General features: G+C 44.8%; 1 protein-coding gene across 1 annotated transcript in view; it reads right to left on the bottom strand.

Annotated features, from left to right (window-relative positions):
• Positions 1-16939, bottom strand: part of pnpla7b (patatin-like phospholipase domain containing 7b) — a 62674-nt gene that overhangs the window by 9518 nt on the left and 36217 nt on the right. The window contains exons 20-23 of the mRNA XM_088375008.1: positions 7489-7641; positions 7284-7400; positions 3379-3463; positions 3157-3287 (exon numbers count right to left, since the gene is read on the bottom strand). The gene's annotated coding sequence lies outside the window, so the exon portion shown is untranslated. The remainder of the gene's footprint in view (positions 1-3156; positions 3288-3378; positions 3464-7283; positions 7401-7488; positions 7642-16939) is intronic.

Below are 16939 nucleotides of genomic sequence, written 5' to 3'. Positions count from 1 at the left end.
GCATGACGAGCCCTCGGCCGCACCACACTTTTAAACAAAACAAACTCACCCTCTGGTTCTCTTCACCTCTGCACCTCGGACTGCCTTCAACCCTTAGATCCCAGCTGACGAGCAGACAGCCAGCCCTTGAAAAGGATGTAGGACCCCACCTAGGGAGGTCCTGCCGCGCGCGGTCTTTCTGGATCTCTGCTGCCGTCCGCTGGAATCCTCAGGTGTGTTGGCATCCGGCTCGAAGGACCAATTAAATGTTGGGTCTAAATACGATTAGACATTAAATCACTCGCTGGAATGAAGAGGAGAAGACAACCAGAACTGGTTTACTCGCGAGGAGAGAGATAGAGAAAGCAATCTCAGTTACAACCTCCATCAGTTCTGAGTCCTTCCTCCACGTGCCCCTCTTTTTAATGTTATGGTTGCCCTGGTTACAGAGGCGTTGCTACACTAAAGGGAGGGGGAATTGTGTCTGTAGCAACGCTGATTAGCAAAAGAATGTAGTGTGGTGTGAATTAGCACTTCGCTGTTGGCTCGTGACCCCCCGCAGAGGCCATCCCCAGCCGTCTTCCCTCACAGTTGGCTGACTCGTCCTCGACTGTGGTCAAATACCTTGAAGCACGTTGATTGCCGCTTTGCTGTGGAACAAATGCAACTAGACCTTTGCTAACTTTATCTACTTGGTAAATTAACACATAATAATAATAAGTAACTTGTCCTAAACACTTCAACACACATTAAACAAACGTGAGGTAACCGGTATGCAGTTCCTTAAACAAACATTGAGTAAATATGGGATAACTTTTATGCAACTACTTCTAACTGTATGTAACCCTTAACAAAGAAAAACAGGTCTGATAAACTACAATCTATGAACCAAACCTACATCTAAATGAAAAGGAATGAAGTTCCTGTGAATCAAACAAAGAACATGTCACCTATGCAAATAAGCCCTGCTCATTGTTAGTGAAGGCCTCTTACGGGAACCAAAACACACAGACAACATAAGGACAGGAAGGATACAAATGGCTGACAGGGATCAAAAGACATCCCTATCACTAAAAAGGAAGAACCTAGATAAAAGGAAAGATAAACTCGTAAAGGCGAGGTCTCCAGGTCTGGCAGGCCAAAGCTTCACTTAAAATTATTCCAACAAAGGGTGTGAGAGAATACAATAACAGCATCCAATTTTTGGTCATGGGATCCCATGAAAAATAAAAAAATGCTAATTGTGTTAGCCTTTGGTAAAATTATTCTATACGCAACAAGCCAACAGCTGGCTAATTACCAATGTTAAATCACTAAGTGAGCTGGTAACCTAAAAGAGACACACAGCCTTCAAAACTTAAAAACATAACAGTGAAACTATTCAAGACAACTTATAAGAACCAGAGAAAAGAATATAGATAGATATCAAGATATCAACCGTTCTATTTAGATTGGTGAGCACAACTAGCTACAAACTAGGTTTAGGACCATGTCTGTACCGCATTTTGTTTTGTTCTGGTTTGCTCTTGTAAAGGAGCAGCACGAAGAACGCTCACGCCTTCAAAATGGCCAATAGTAAGCGGTGCATTTTTTATGCCCAATGAAAGAAAGCAATGAACGCCTCCCCCCAATAAAATAACGGTGATCTTTCGAGAGTTACCATTGGATGGGCAGATGATTCCTCTAGGTGGGCACGGCTTATCTTTGGGTAGGCAAGGCCCGCCCCAGCCCACCCGTCGTCACGTCCCCGCAGTTCAATGGTGCACATTTAGGTCTTCAACAACTTTTTCAATCATAATTAAATATTCTATTACAATATGAGGGCACACTGGTTAGCATGTCCGCCTTAAAGTTAGAAGGGTGCCGGTTCGATTCCACCTCCGACCCTCCCTGTGTGGACTTTGCATGTTCTCCCCATGCTCGCATGGGTTTTCTCTGGGCACTCCGGTTCCCTCCCGCATCCCAAAAACATGCTTGGTAGGCCGGTTGAGCACTCCAAATTGCCCCTAGGTATGAGTGCGGATGGTGGTTCGTCTCTGTGTACCCTGCGATTGGCTGGCAACCGGTTCAGGGTGTCCCCCGCCTACTGCCCGATGACTGCTGGGATAGGCTCCAGCACATCCAATTTTTGGTCGTGGGATCCCATGAAAAATAAAAAAATGCTAATTGTGTTAGCCTTTGGTAAAATTATTCCATACGCAACAAGCCAACAGCTGGCTAATTACCAATGTTAAATCACCAAGTGAGCCGGTAACCTAAAAGAGACACACAGTCTTCAAAACTTAAAAACATAACAGTGAAACTATTCAAGACAACTTATAAGAACCAGAGAAAAGAATATAGATAGATATTAAGATATCAACCGTTCTATTTAGATTGGTGAGCGCAACTAGCTACAAACAGGTTTAGGACCCGCCGTCCCCACGGAGGTGGTATAGAGAATGGATGGATGTATTAAAATATTATTTGTAAAAAAATAGGTACATATCAGACCATTATAAACATATTTAGATCATTTCACACAATAAAATTCAATCATGTCTGTTAGCAAAAAAGGGATAGGCTAAACCAAATAAACCTTTTTGCCTAGCTTTTACAACATCGCACTGTTCATCTTGACATAATTTCATCATATGGGACAATATTAATTTGGATCTTCTCCCAAATAAAACCATAATCTCAATCAGGGGTGTCAAACTCATTACTTTTGCGGGCCGCATTGTAGTCATAGCTTCTTTCGGAAGGCCATTATGACTGTCAACCCAAATAAATGTATGAGCACCTCAAATTATATACAGTAAAAGCTACAAAACAAACTGACAAATAACTCGTTTTCAAATCAGATGAGTGAAAACTGGTCAAATATTTTTAAAAAAAGATATTATTAAAAGTGAAGACAATTTGCAATTCTAGTAATGACACACGAATGTGAGGCACAATTTGTCTTTGCGGGCCACATAGAATGATGTGGCGGGCCGTATCTGGCCCCCGGGCCTTGACTTTGACACCTGTGATCTTAATAATAATTATTTCGGAAAGAAACATGATTTGCCTTCAGCTCATGTTAAAGGGAAACTTGTGATGATAAAGAGAGAAAACATAAATCGTTTGCAAACCAACAGATGACATTGAATTTTACGGCTGACGCTTTGAGTTGACTTGTTTAGTATGACATACCGTTTCAGCAGTGTCGCCTATCTCTTCTCTTTCTGTGTATCTGCTACCAGGCATGAACGTCTCAAAGTCGGACAGTGGGCTTTCTACTGCCTCCTCATCATAGTTGGTCTGGTAATCTTCTGATAGTTCCTCTGAAGGACAACAAATTAATTTCACTCTGTATTTAAAAGAGTTATAATGTTACTAAATATGTTTTTAAGAAATAACTAATAAAGATCAAACCTTCAATTAATGCAGTCTTGACAGGTTCGATTCGTGACACAATCTCGGCCAGGTCTGTAAAGGAGGCATTTGGACATGTGACAACCTAACAGAAAAACAATATCAGCTCCTGTTCTCCAATGCCAATTCTTTCTCAGTCTGAACCCATCCATTCATCCATTTTTGATATAATTAGCGCTCATTAGGGCTACAGGTAACCCGGAGCCTACTCCTGCGAAGTTTTCCCATTCAAAGTATTCTCCCTGGTGTCTAAATACATATTCTTTGTCATGCCCTCATGCATTCTTGAAAGGATTCTTCCATGATCCTTCGTAGCTCCGTTGTCACAACCATCTTCATGTGGTCCACATCTTCAAAACCGGTCCCTCCATGACCCCACTGAACAAGTCACGCAGAGCCAGGTCAAGTGAGTGTTGAAGTTGCTTCAGTATGTCAATATATATACCATAATTTTCGGACTATAAGTCGCGGTTTTTTTTTTATAGTTTGGGTGGCTTATACTCAGGAGCGACTTATATGTTTTTTTTTTTCACAAATTTTTACTTGATCATTAACACATCACTTACTTACAAGTATAGTTGACCACTTCACATATTATTTTTAGTATAGTTGATGACTTCACATGCTTTTATATCTTTATCTTGAACATATTCAAAACATAAAAAATAGAGAAAAAATCAAATAAAGCAATTAACACTTTAAAGGGCCATATCCAAGTCCACTGTCTGCTGTAGGCACACTTGCTCCATTTTGGCTCCTCTTATATTTGTTATGTTATTTGTTTATTTATTATTTATTCATCACTCTTATTTATTCATTGTTTGTGCCTTCTTGTTTTTTTGTGTGTTGTTCACTTGTATGCATATTGTGTACTATGTCTTGTCACCGTGGGATAGTGGAAACGTAATTTCGATCTCTTTGTGTGTCTTGGCATATGGAGAAATCGACAATAAAGCAGACTTTGACTTTGATGAATCAACCAAATAAACAAAACAAAAAAACTACATCTGAAAAAAAAAATATTTTCAGACGAAACTGGATGAGGGCGCTCTAAATGGGAAGGGAAGGGCCTAAGAAAAATGGCACCAAAAAGAAACTCATATTTTGCAGGTAACAAACTTCAAGTTGTAAAATATGCAGCAGAAAACAGTAATCGAGCAGCAGAAAGAAAGTTTGGAGAACCATGATGTACCAAAGCATTACTGTAATTTGAATTTCAAGTGACATCAGTGGCATGGCGCGGCACGGTGTGGAGTGGCGCGGCGTGGCGGTTGTTTAAAGTTAAAGTCCAAATGATTGTCACACACACAACTGGGTGCGGTGAAATTTGTCTCTGCATTTAACCCATCCCCGAAGGGAGCAGTGGGCAGCAGCGTTGCCGCGCCCGAGAATCATTTGGTGAACTAACCCCCCAATTCCAACCCTTAATGCTGAGTGCCAAGCAGGGAGGCAATGGGTCCCATTTTTATAGTCTTTGGTATGACCCGGCCGGGGTTTGAACCCACAACCTTCCAGTCTCAGGGCGGACACTCTACTACTAGGCCACTGAGCTGGGACATAAAGGACAAACGGACCCACGTACGTACTACCAGCATCATTAGCGGCTTTGTTTCTAAGTGACACGGAGGACGCAGACATTGAAGGAATTAAGGATTTGGAGTGACATAGAAGGTTTGAAAAACTATTACGGCTTTTACGGACGCCCGGTCCTACTCTACTGAGCTCTCGTTCACCTCCGTGGATCGAAGTCGGGGGCCGGCGCTCGGCCGGGTGTGCTAGATAAATTGTATGTATATGTTATCATGCGTTCCCTAATGAGTACTTATTAATAAGATTATTGCACAGAATGCTTGCTGTTTCGCCTTGCAGACGTCCACTAGTCAACAACAAGTCGAACGATGCTGTCTGGAGCTTCCTGTTCTTCTAGACCTCTGGGAATCCAAGAAAGTTGATGATAGCTCAATCTATTTTGTTGATGTCTGCACATGGCATTCTGTCCTTGCATTCTTTTCTCATGGCGTCTTGTCTGTGACTTCTTGTTTCACATAGCATTTTGTCCTTGCATTACTTTCATTTCTCATGACATCTTGTCTGTGACTTCTTGTTTCACATAGAATCTCGTTTCTTCTCTAATGAGACAAAGCCCACGCCTTCTCCCCACCTATTAGGGGCTAGTCTCACATTGCGGGTAGGGCATTCCAAATAAAAAGAGCGAAGAGTGCAAACAGATTTTTAGTGTAGTCAGATTGCTGTAAATCTGGATGCACTCCTCGCGAGAAAAACTCAATATTCTGCCTCACTTGTTTTATCTGCTGATCCTTTTCTTTTATACAGATATTCAGTCAGAGAAAATACCTGACAGGGTGGCTGTATGCAGACAGTGCATGGGGCTCGGACATGGCCATTACGCACGCCCGGTCCTATTGTATGGAGCTCTCTTCCACATCGGTGGCTGGAAGTCCACGCCGCCACACGCTTGGAAGTTTGTTTTGTTAACTAAAGAGCCGTTTACCAAACCCACGTCTTTCCTTGTACTTTGTTAACACTACAATTTAGTCATATAGTAGATCTGTGGAATAACGACGAGGCTGACGTCAGGGCGCACGTGCGGCGTTGTTGACAAAGGACGAGGAATTTGATGGATGGATTTAATGATTTAAAGTGCACAGATGGTTTGATAATATTGCTTATATAATAGTTATTTAAAATATAATTTATATATCGTTATAAGGGCCAGTGAAATATTTTGAATTGCAAGCGCCGTCAGCCGCGCGTACCCATTGTTGACAAAGAACGATCGATGGATTTAATGAATTGGAGTGACACCGATGGTTTTATAAACGTGTTATTTATGTAATAGTTCTCTATAATAATTCTATATGTTACGTCAGGCCCACTCTCAGCTCTTCGTTTGTGTTTGTCACGTTAGCATACCTATCGTTTAGCCTGTTGTTGCTATCGTATCGAACGATCGATGGATTTAATGAATTGGAGTGACACAGATGGTTTTATAAACATGTTATTTATGTAATAGTTGTCTTTAATAACTCTATATGTTACGTCAGGCCCGTTCTCAGCTCTTTGTTTGTGTTTGTCACGTTAGCATACCTATCGTTTAGCCTGTTGTTGCTATCGTTTAGCCTGTTGTTGCTTGTTCATGACTGTTCTTGGTGTGTGATTTTGACGAAAAAATTGCCCTCCAAAATGCGACTTATACTCCGGAGCGACTTATATGTTTTTTTTCACTTTTTGGGGCATTTTATGGCTGGTGCGATTTATACTCCAGAGCGACTTATAGTCCAAAAATTACGGTATATGTTCGAAATACCAAGAACTGTCAGATAATCAGGGCATTGTGAACAGGCGCATTGCAAGAAGCAAACGCGACAGCCTTTTTGAAGACATGCTGGCTGATTGCATGACATGCTACATTGAAGGGGGAAACTAGTAGTTTGTGTGTGGGTTGTGTTTGGATTTTGTGACAACAGTCCTGCTGGTAATTCAAATGAGGAGCCGTTTAGCCCCGCCTCAGACAGATCATCCAATCAGTCATCATGTATTAAGTGAGCATCTGGGTCAGCCCAGTGCCACATAACCTCCCAGAAATGCAGAGCGTCCGATGGGCGAGATAAAGTAACTATCAACTCCCGCCCCGGGCAAATTGGCTCCCAGCCGGGTGCACTTCTCCCGTTATAGTCGTCCGTGACCAGCTTTGAGTCAGCCTGGAACGACTCCAAACAACGGTGGTGAGGGGAGCTCCAGAGGCTTTAATTTCTGCCGTAACCTTGCACTTTGTAGCGCTTTGCTATCCGGACCTCGCCGCCTCCTCCGAATGTGAAAAGATGAATGAATAAATGAATGAATCAATCAATGAATCAATGAACAGATAAATAAACTGTGCTCACGTGACTACTTTTGGTCTTATAGAATTCCTCCTGATGTCTGTCTTTAAGCATGCTGTCCACCACACTACTCCGCTGCCAAACATCAAACAGTGTCTTCCCATGCTGGTATCCCACTTCCTGAAGCATAATGGAATGTGAATGTCAGGATGTGATTTTCAGCCTAATAATGAAAGTATTAGTAGCAATAGAAGACAAGAATACTTACAGCAATTTCATCAAACTTGCCAAACTCCAATGTGCCATAGCGGTCGATGGGAGGGCGGATATACTCACAGTAGTCACTGTCTTTAACAGACTCAAGTTGTCTGACACAACAAACATAAGCAAGTCGGGTTTGGATCTCTGCCATATTAAGGACCTGGGAGAAGGATTTAGGAGGTTAGCAAATAAAATTAAATGCAGAATACGATGTAGGCGATGCGTTCATGTCCGCTTTGACCCTTGCTTCTTTCGCAGCTGCTTTCCCTTTAAAGGGAAATGTGCTTTCGGGAGTTTGCAAACATATTTTTTAAGGTTGTGTTAAACTTATAATCATATTAATATCTAGTATTGGAGTGCTCGTGTGGATTGGTGGGGGCCGAAGAATGTGCAGGCAAACTGCATGAACTTGTTTTCTTCGAAGTGTTGTGGAATAGGCCCGGATAGGGAGTACCGGAGGAGACCACCTCAAGGTCGGTGAGGAACGAGAACAACAGCACGTCTATGAGACCGGGCTTCGAGGGGAAAACCCAACCGCCTGACCTCAGCGACACCTGGACGAGGAGGAGATGGCCATCGACCAATCATCTCACAATATTTTGCATGCTTTAATATTCATATTGTGTTTCTTTAAAACTGGGCAACCCGGAAGAATGTGTCGTCTTTTGGTGGTCACAAAAACGCACGAGCTTTAGTGTGAGGGACCCGGGACCCAGGCCTGTATTAGTGCGCTTTGTCATTCCTGACAATTGGTAAATTTGTTTCTGATTGATCTACTGGTCTTCTCTTTGACAGAACGAACTCGCAAAATTGTTAGGTGCGCAAGTGTGTGGATTAGGACATAGCAATTTATGTGTTAAGTGTTGATCGCAATTTGGAGTCAGATCAATAACTAGAATCCGTAACCTAACACCTTGTAAATAAATAATTGTCTTTAATCCGCTTTCATTTACCCATTGCCATTTGAGACGAGCTGTAAAAATGAGCAGACCAAAGAAAAGCAAAGTGGACAGTCATTGCCGAGTGTTTAATAAAGAATGAACGTCAAAATATTAATTAAAAAAAAGTCAGCTCAAAGGCTGTATGTCTGACATTGCCAAGAAGCATGTTGTACATTTATTTGCGTGCGCTTACTGTGCGAGGTTTGCAGACCACATGCAATGTTTTTTTTCTGGCCTTGACCACGCTTTCAAATTTTGGAACCCAATGTGGCTGGTCCGCGAATCACAATCTTTGTTTGCCTTAACCCGAAATTCTAAGGACACAAGTAGAAAATTTAGGGGTGCATACTGTAACTTGACTCACAAAATAAATATTCACTACTCCTTTTAACTGTATTTTCGCTCTATTACTGATGAATGGACTGAAGTGTGAAGCAGAAGTTGGTTAGCAACAAAAAAATGTATATTCAAGAGTAGTATTGGGATGGGAAATGCAGTTGAAAAAATTTACTTGCTCTCGAATTTTGGGAGCCACCATTTAAAGACAGTCTGGAGTGATGCATCTAACACCACAACCACTTCAATTTAAGACGTTTCAAACTATTTACTGAACCCAGGTTAAGAACCACTGATATAGGGATCCACACTTTTGACTATTGTGGTTCGTCTACTGGGCTCACAGTCAAGAGATTCTCATTCCTTGAATGTTTTGCATGGTGTTGCTTTTCCTTTTCTAACAAGTACTCTAGTTCTGAGGATGGACAGGCAGGCAGGCAGGAGGAGAAGAGGGAGGCCAAAGAGGAAGTTTATGGATGAGGTGAGGGTGTTCTTCCTACGTCACCTGACTTCCAGCCAAGCCCCAATCAAGGAATTGCCAGCACCTGCTACAGCTCGTTAGGTCCCCTACTTAACCTCTGTGTATTCTGCCAGTGGTTATCAGTTCGTCAACTTACCCTGCCCATGACACCACTGCCTTTTTGGTCCCCTGAACGATCTCTGTTGCCAACTGCTTCTGTAAACTGACCGACCAAGCTTTGATCGCCGCCTGCCCCGACTACTTGCTCGTACTTTGACCACGCTTCTGATGGCCGCCTACCTCGACAACCTGCCTGCCTACGACTACGACTACGCGCTGCGCTCTGCTGCTCAGCCACGCCAGCCAGACCGCAAGTCCAGCGTTCCACTTCCCCTTTCCCCGTTATTCAATAAAGGATCGTGCTGCACTTGGTCGCCCTGTCTCTGTTCCGTGACAGAGGGAGGACATGCAGGTGTTTGATGTGGCAGAGGAAGATACAGAGGACAGAGTGAGATAGAAACAATTGATCTGCTGTGGAGAAGCCAAAAGAAGAAGACTGGTTTTGTTATAGGTTTCTAAAACAGGGCCACCGTGACTCAGTGGTAGAGCAGTTGTCCAGTAACATCCCTCCAGTGCCACTCACACTGGTGTATAAATGTTTGGTGGTGGTCGCAACGGCCGTAAGCCTGCATTGGCAATCACGCTTCTGTCAGCCTGCCCCACGGCAACTGTGGCATCTTAAGTAGTTTACCACCTCCAGAGTGTGAATGGGTGAGCGTGTGAATAATCCATCTACGGTGAGCGCTTTGAGTATACAGTAATCTCTCGTTAATCACGGGAAATCCGGGAAATGTGAAAATCCGCAAAGTAGTGTCACCCTCTCATTTTTAACATACCGTATTTATTCTAATAATCGCCCAGGGTGATAATTACAGAAGGTTTATGTCCAACAGGGGTGGTGGGCGATTAATAGAGAACACTTTTTGTCCGATCGCCAAGGGGCACTGAAATGGGCGATATGTATATATTTTCCTTATGTAGTATGCAATACCTGCATCTCACTGGTGTTCTTAAAGGCCCAGAGACATACCTTTTTTTTCAATTAGAACGGAATTTGATAGAATGTATAAAGAGAACACATTTGCCGCATTGGAAATTAAAAATGGACACCGTTTACTAAGAATAAAATTAAGACGAAAGACTAAAATTAAAAATTAAGACTAAAATTAAATGCCAGTTTATCGATCGGGTTCTGCACGCACCCACACTGGTGGCGCCATTACTGTGACGTCACAAGTTGTGCATCCGGATCTCAACAAACCCAAACAACATTTAAAGATGGCGGCGCGTGCACACGCAGCGGCCACTCTCTGTCCCGTCAGTACGGTGATTTGTTCGTCTAATGAGTGTTCGTCCGACAGTCTTATGTGTTCGTCACGTCATGCTTTATCGTGCTACAAGTACAGCAGGCAGGTTCTGCTCGACATCGGCAGAAGTGGGTTTTGCGGCGTTCTGGACTTTGATGCGTCGACATTAAAGGCGCTCGGACTGCTACGTCCTGAAACGTCGCCGACCTCACCCGCTATTCCTCCCCCGGTTGGGAGCCGTCGGAAACGGTGTGCGAGGAGGCAGAAGAGGGGCAAGCGCGAAGGTGTCCGGGCCAGGCTGGCGGCCAACCCAGTGCACCCGGCGGTGCCCTCCATTCTTCTGGCGAATGTTCGATCGCTGGACAACAAAATGGATTACGTTCGCCTGCTGAGGTCTACGAACCGGACGGTGCGGAACTGCTGTGTGCTCGTGTTCACAGAGACCTGGTTGAGTGACAACATTCCGGACTCTGCCGTGCATCTGGAGGGGCTAGCGTGCTATCGAGCGGACCGTGCCATTGTACGAGGGGGAAAGTCGCGAGGAGGTGGAATATGCGTCTACATCCGAGAAGAATGGTGCCGGGACTCTGTGGTGGTATGTAAGCACTGCTCGTCGCTTGTAGAGTTTGTGATCATTAAGTGCCGTCCTTTTTATCTGCCGAGGGAATTTACCGCGATTCTGCTAGTCGCGGTATACATCCCGCCTTCCAACATCGAAGGAGACAGGATCGCGGCGCTTGGTGAACTGTACCAGGCTGTCAGTGAACAGCAAACAGCGCACCCTGACGGTTTCACCATCTTCGCTGGAGACTTCAATCATGCCAACGTGAAGTCTGTTTTCCCGAGGCTTCACCAGCATGTTACTTTTCCGACACGTGGAGACAGCTTCCTGGACCTAGTCTACTCGGCGCAAAAGGGAGCTTTCAAAGCCACCCCCCTCCCCCATCTGGGGCTTTCTGACCATCTCACCGTTTTGCTTTTGCCCACATACAGACAATTGGTAAAGGCATCCAGGCCGGTTCGGAGGCTGGTTCGGGTGTGGCCTGAGGGTGTCTCCGATGCACTTCGTGACTGCTTCGACACCACTGACTGGGACTTGTTTAAGCAGGCAGCCACCTACAACGATTGGATGGACATAGAGGAGTATACTGTTACCTCTTACATCACGAAGTGCATCGATGATGTGACTTGCTCGAAATCCGTCGTCACTCGCGCGAACTGGAAGCCGTGGCTGACGGGGGCTGTCCTCAGACTGTTGAGGGCCAGGGACAAGGCTTTCAGAGCGGGGGATGAGGCTGGCTTGAGGACAGCGAGGGCCGACCTGTCCCGAGGCATCAAAGAAGCGAAGAAGGCGTTCTCGTGCAAGGTCTCCACCCACTTCAAGGACAGCAAGGACACACGTAGCCTTTGGCGGGGCATTCAGACCATCACGGACTACAAGCCCGCGCCGAGGAGCTGTGAGGGCGATGTCCGTCTGCTGAACGATCTGAACCGCTTCTTTGCTTGCTTCGACGCCCAGAACAGCACTTGCCCGCTGAAGACCACTCCCCCCCCACACGAGCAGCCCCTGCGCCTCTCTGCCGACGGTGTGAGGAGGGCGCTTGCCGCTATTGACACCCGTAAGGCGGCGGGCCCTGACAACATCCCGGGTCGAGCGCTGAAGGACTGCGCTGGGGAGATGTCGGGTGTCTTCACGGACATCTTTAACGTTTACCTGCAGCAGGCCATCGTCCCCTCGTGTTTCAAGGCTGCCACCATCGTTCCTGTGCCAAAGAAACCTGCACCGTCCTGCTTCAATGACGACCGCCCCGTGGCACTGACGCCCATCATCATGAAGTGCTTTGAGCGGCTTGTCATGGAGAACATCAAGTCCGTTCTCCCCTCCACCATTGACCCTTTCCAGTTTGCGTACCGTGCCAAGCGGTCCTCTGAGGATGCCATCTGCTCTGCCCTCCACTCGGCCCTCACCCACCTGGAGGGAAACGACTCATATGTGAGGTTGCTGTTTGTGGACCTCAGCTCTGCCTTCAACACCATTGTGCCGCAGCGACTCATCTGCAAACTCGACGAGCTGGGCCTCAGTACCTCCCTCTGCAACTGGCTACTGGACTTCCTCTGTCAGAGGCCTCAGGTGGTGCGTGTTGGCGACAAAATCTCCGCCAGCATCACGCTGAGCACGGGGGCCCCCCAGGGCTGCGTGCTCGGTCCATTGCTCTTCACCCTGCTGACGCATGACTGCACTGCGACCTACAGCGACAACCGCATAGTGAAGTTTGCTGACGACACGACTCTGGTGGGTCTCGTCACGAAGGGCGACGAGACTCGGTACAGGTCGGAAGTTGACCTTCTGACCGCGTGGTGCAGGGACAACAACCTCCTGCTGAACGTCAATAAGACCAAGGAAATCATTGTTGACTTCCGGAAGGGTCGCACAACACACCTGCCGCTGATCATCGACGGTGCTGTGGTGGAGAGGGTGAGCTGCACCAAGTTCCTGGGGGTGCACATCAGTGAGGACCTCTCCTGGTCCGCAAACACCTCGTCACTGGCAACTGTCTACATTCTACCGTGGCACCATTGAGAGCGTCCTCACCAGTTGCATCGCTGTCTGGGGTGGTAACTGCACTGAACAGAACTTGAAGGCCCTGCAGCGCATAGTGAATACGGCTGGTAAGATTATTGGTGCTTCGCTCCCCTCCCTGAAGGACATTTACACCTCCCGTCTCGCCCGCAAGGCAACCTCGATTGCCAGAGATGAGTCACCCGGCTCACTCTTTGTTTGACCTTCTGCCCTCTGGGAAGAGGTACAGGAGCCTGCGCTCCCGCACCACCAGACTCGCCAACAGCTTCTTTCTCCAGGCTGTTAGGGCCCTGAACTCGCTACCCCCTTCTGCGTAGCGTGCGGCACTGTTGAGCTATTTTCGGGAATGTCTGCTGTACGCGCACTTGCTCCTTTTTTTTCTGCTCCTCTTATTTATTTATTTATTTGTTGTGTTATTTATTCATTATTTATTCAGCACGCTTTTTGTTATACTTGTTTACTTGTTTGTCTGTTGTGAGCCATGTCTTGTCACCGTGGGATAGGGGGGAACGAAATTTCGGTTTCTTTGTGTGTCTTTGGCATGTGGAGAAATTGACAATAAAGCTGACTTTGACTTTGACTTTGAACACGGCAGATGATAGCGACAGCTCCGTTTCTAGCGGCAATATTAGCAAAATTTTATCCAATGCAGAAACCTCTTTTGACGCAGAATATGATGAATCTAGCTGTTCACTTGGGCTGAGCTGAGCACGTTTTCTGAATTGTGCCCCTTCCGTCACTCTGGTTAGGTTGGCATAGTAAAAAGTACTCTTGGGGGCTTTAGAGTGCCGAGTTGATCTCGGCACATGAAGAAATGACCACCTGCAACGTTTGGTTTAGGTTTTATAAGCATTTTTAATTTTATTGCTTAAATCGCATTTTCTCGACGATCTGAGTACGTTTTCTGATTTGTGCCCCTCCCGTCACTCTGGTTAGGTTGGCATAGAAAAAAGTGCTCTTGGGGGCTTTAGAGTGCCGAGTTGACCATGACACATGAAGAAATGACCACCCGCAACGTTTGGTTTAGGTTTTTTGCGCTTTTTTAATTTTGCTTAAATCGCATTTTCTTGACGAGCTGAGCACGTTTTCTGAATTGTGCCTCTCCCGTCACTGTGGTTAGGTTGGCATCGTAAAATGTTCTCATGGGGCTTTAGAGTGCCGAGTTGACCACTGCGCATGAAGAAATGAACATCTGCAGCGTTTGGTTTAGGTTTTAGGCGCATTTTTAATGTTATTGCTTAAATCGCATTTTTTCGACGAGCTGAGCACGTTTTCTGAATTGTGCCCCTCCCGTTACGCTTCGACATACTTTTCAAAGTCAAAGTCTCAAAGTCAAAGTCTCCTTTATTGTCAATTCCTCCGCATGTCAAGACACACAAAGAGATCGAAATTACGTTTCTCACTATCCCAGGGTGACAAGACAGAGTTCACAACGCACATACAAGTAAACAACACAGGAAAAATAAAACAAGAAGTCAACATCAATGAACAATAAGAGTGATAGCACGCTAGCCGCTCCCGATGCACAGCAGAGTCCGGATGACAGTCAACCAGGCCACTGTGAACACGAGCACACAGCAGGCACGCACTGTCCGGTTCGTGGATCCTATCAGGCGAACGCAACCCATCTTGTCGTCCCGGTAACGAACCTACGTACGCCAGGAGAATGGATGGCACGGCTGGGCGAGCTGGGTTGGCCGCAAGCCTGGCCCGACGTCTCCGCGCTGGCCCCTCTTCTCTTTTTGTTTACATTCACTGAAGCTAAACGCGTACAACTTGAGACGTCACTTCCGGATGGCGGCTCGGTGCAGTCAAACTCGTCTGCGCGGCAAATTTAAATTATATTTTTCAGAGCAACAGCTTTCTTTTCGTTGTTTCGATCGTCAATTTATATTTATACGCCCATAAGCTAACTAAAACCGATTTATACATATACCGGTGTCTCTGGGCCTTTAACACTAGAACTGCGGCTGTTTTGAGCTACCTCTAACAGCGGGGTGCGTCAATTGACGCTCCATCGATGAGACACATGTTGCGCACGTCGCGATCGTCTTGTTCAAGAGCACGCCCCGATAACGTAATTGTGTGAGGATATCGTAGAGGAGTGACGAGTGGAATTGTATCATAATTTATGGAGAAAAACAATTTAAACGGGACATTCGACGTGCTGTCAAATCAGTCATATTTAAACTTGCGCAATGACGTCGGCATGCGGTCGCAGAGGAAAACATATGTTTTGGGGGGAATTTTTAGCAGCATGGGCGATAATTAGAGGTATCAATGTTTTTTATTTATGTCATTGCTAACACACACTGGGCAATTATTACAATATGGGCGATAATTAGAATAAATACAGTATGTACATTTTTTGTGTATCAATAAGTGTATATGAAACCATATACCGTATTTTCCGCACTATTAGGCACACTTAAAAACTTAAATTTTTACTCAAAAAACCACAGTGCGCCTTATAATGCAGAGCGCCTTATATAAGGAATTTGTTGAGCCATATTGGTTGTACACAGCGCTCTGCCAAAATGTTTCAGTACATTTTAGTACGACTAGTAAATTACAAGGTCGCATCGCTTCCCAGCATTACAGCAACCGTAGTCAGGGGACGTCACTGAATAGCTGTTGTAACCACGAGGCTATTTCATTTCAAAATGGGCTGTTCCGTTAATGTTTTCGAGTACGTTTACGGATCAATATCCAACGGAATCATAAATAAGCAGCACCAATGTGTTAAATCAGTCTTTAGTAGGTTCCGATCACTTTTATGGGAGAGAGTTTGAGAAACATGATTGTTTACAGGGGGCTGCCACGACACTTTGCTGAGGCTCATGGGAGTCTGTGAGCTGAGGCTCATGGGAGTTTGCGGGTGGCTAATGCTATAATGATAGTTGCTATACGCACGAGGCTATTTCATTTCAAAATAGGCTGCTCCGTTAATGTTTCGAGTAAATTTACGGATCGATATGGAAGGGAAGCATAGGTAAGCAGTACCAATGTGTTAGATCGAACTTTAGTCAGTTCCGATCATTTTATAGGAGATAGTTTGAGAAACGCGATTGTTTACAGAGGGCTCATTGTTTATTGACTAGTGGATGCATACCGCAACCCTAGTCAACCTCAGTTTGTTGCAGTATAGCTTCTATTTTATGCGCCTTTTAATCTGGTGCGCCCTATATATGAAACAATTTCTAAAATAAAAAATTCAATGAGGGTGCACCTTATAATCCAGTGCACCTTTTGGTGCGAAAAATCCGGTCAGTACATATGTTATCATTAGAACATTAAAAAATAGTTTCAAACATGTAAATATAAGATTAATAGTATAAATAACATACAGGAAATAATATATAAATAACAAATATAAATATGATATGTGTAACATATGTAGATGTAACTAAAGTGTACATACTGTAAATATGTTTTAGAACTCTTATTATAACAACCTTTCTTTTATAACAAGGTACAAGTAAATGTTTTTAGAACTCTTTTATTATTATAACAACTTTTTTACAACAAGGTACAAGTCTACATACTGATGATATGTTTTTAGAACTCCTTTCATGCCATAATTCCTCAATTTTGAATTTTTTTAAAGTTTAATTAACTTTTTTTTATTTCATCTTTTTAGCACTCCCTGCCTTCTGCTGGCATGCGTGCAACTTTCGTTTTTGCAATTTGGAATTTTGTTTTGAATAATTTTTTGGGGAAAAATCCGCTATGTACTGAGGCTGCGATAAATGAACCGCGAAGTAGGTAAGTGA

Source organism: Syngnathus floridae, chromosome 5 (assembly GCF_059516105.1).
Source record: "Syngnathus floridae isolate MCC-2025c chromosome 5, RoL_Sflo_1.0, whole genome shotgun sequence".
In the NCBI taxonomy this organism is placed as follows: Eukaryota; Metazoa; Chordata; class Actinopteri; order Syngnathiformes; family Syngnathidae; genus Syngnathus; species Syngnathus floridae.
This window is presented reverse-complemented; position numbering and strand designations above follow the sequence as displayed.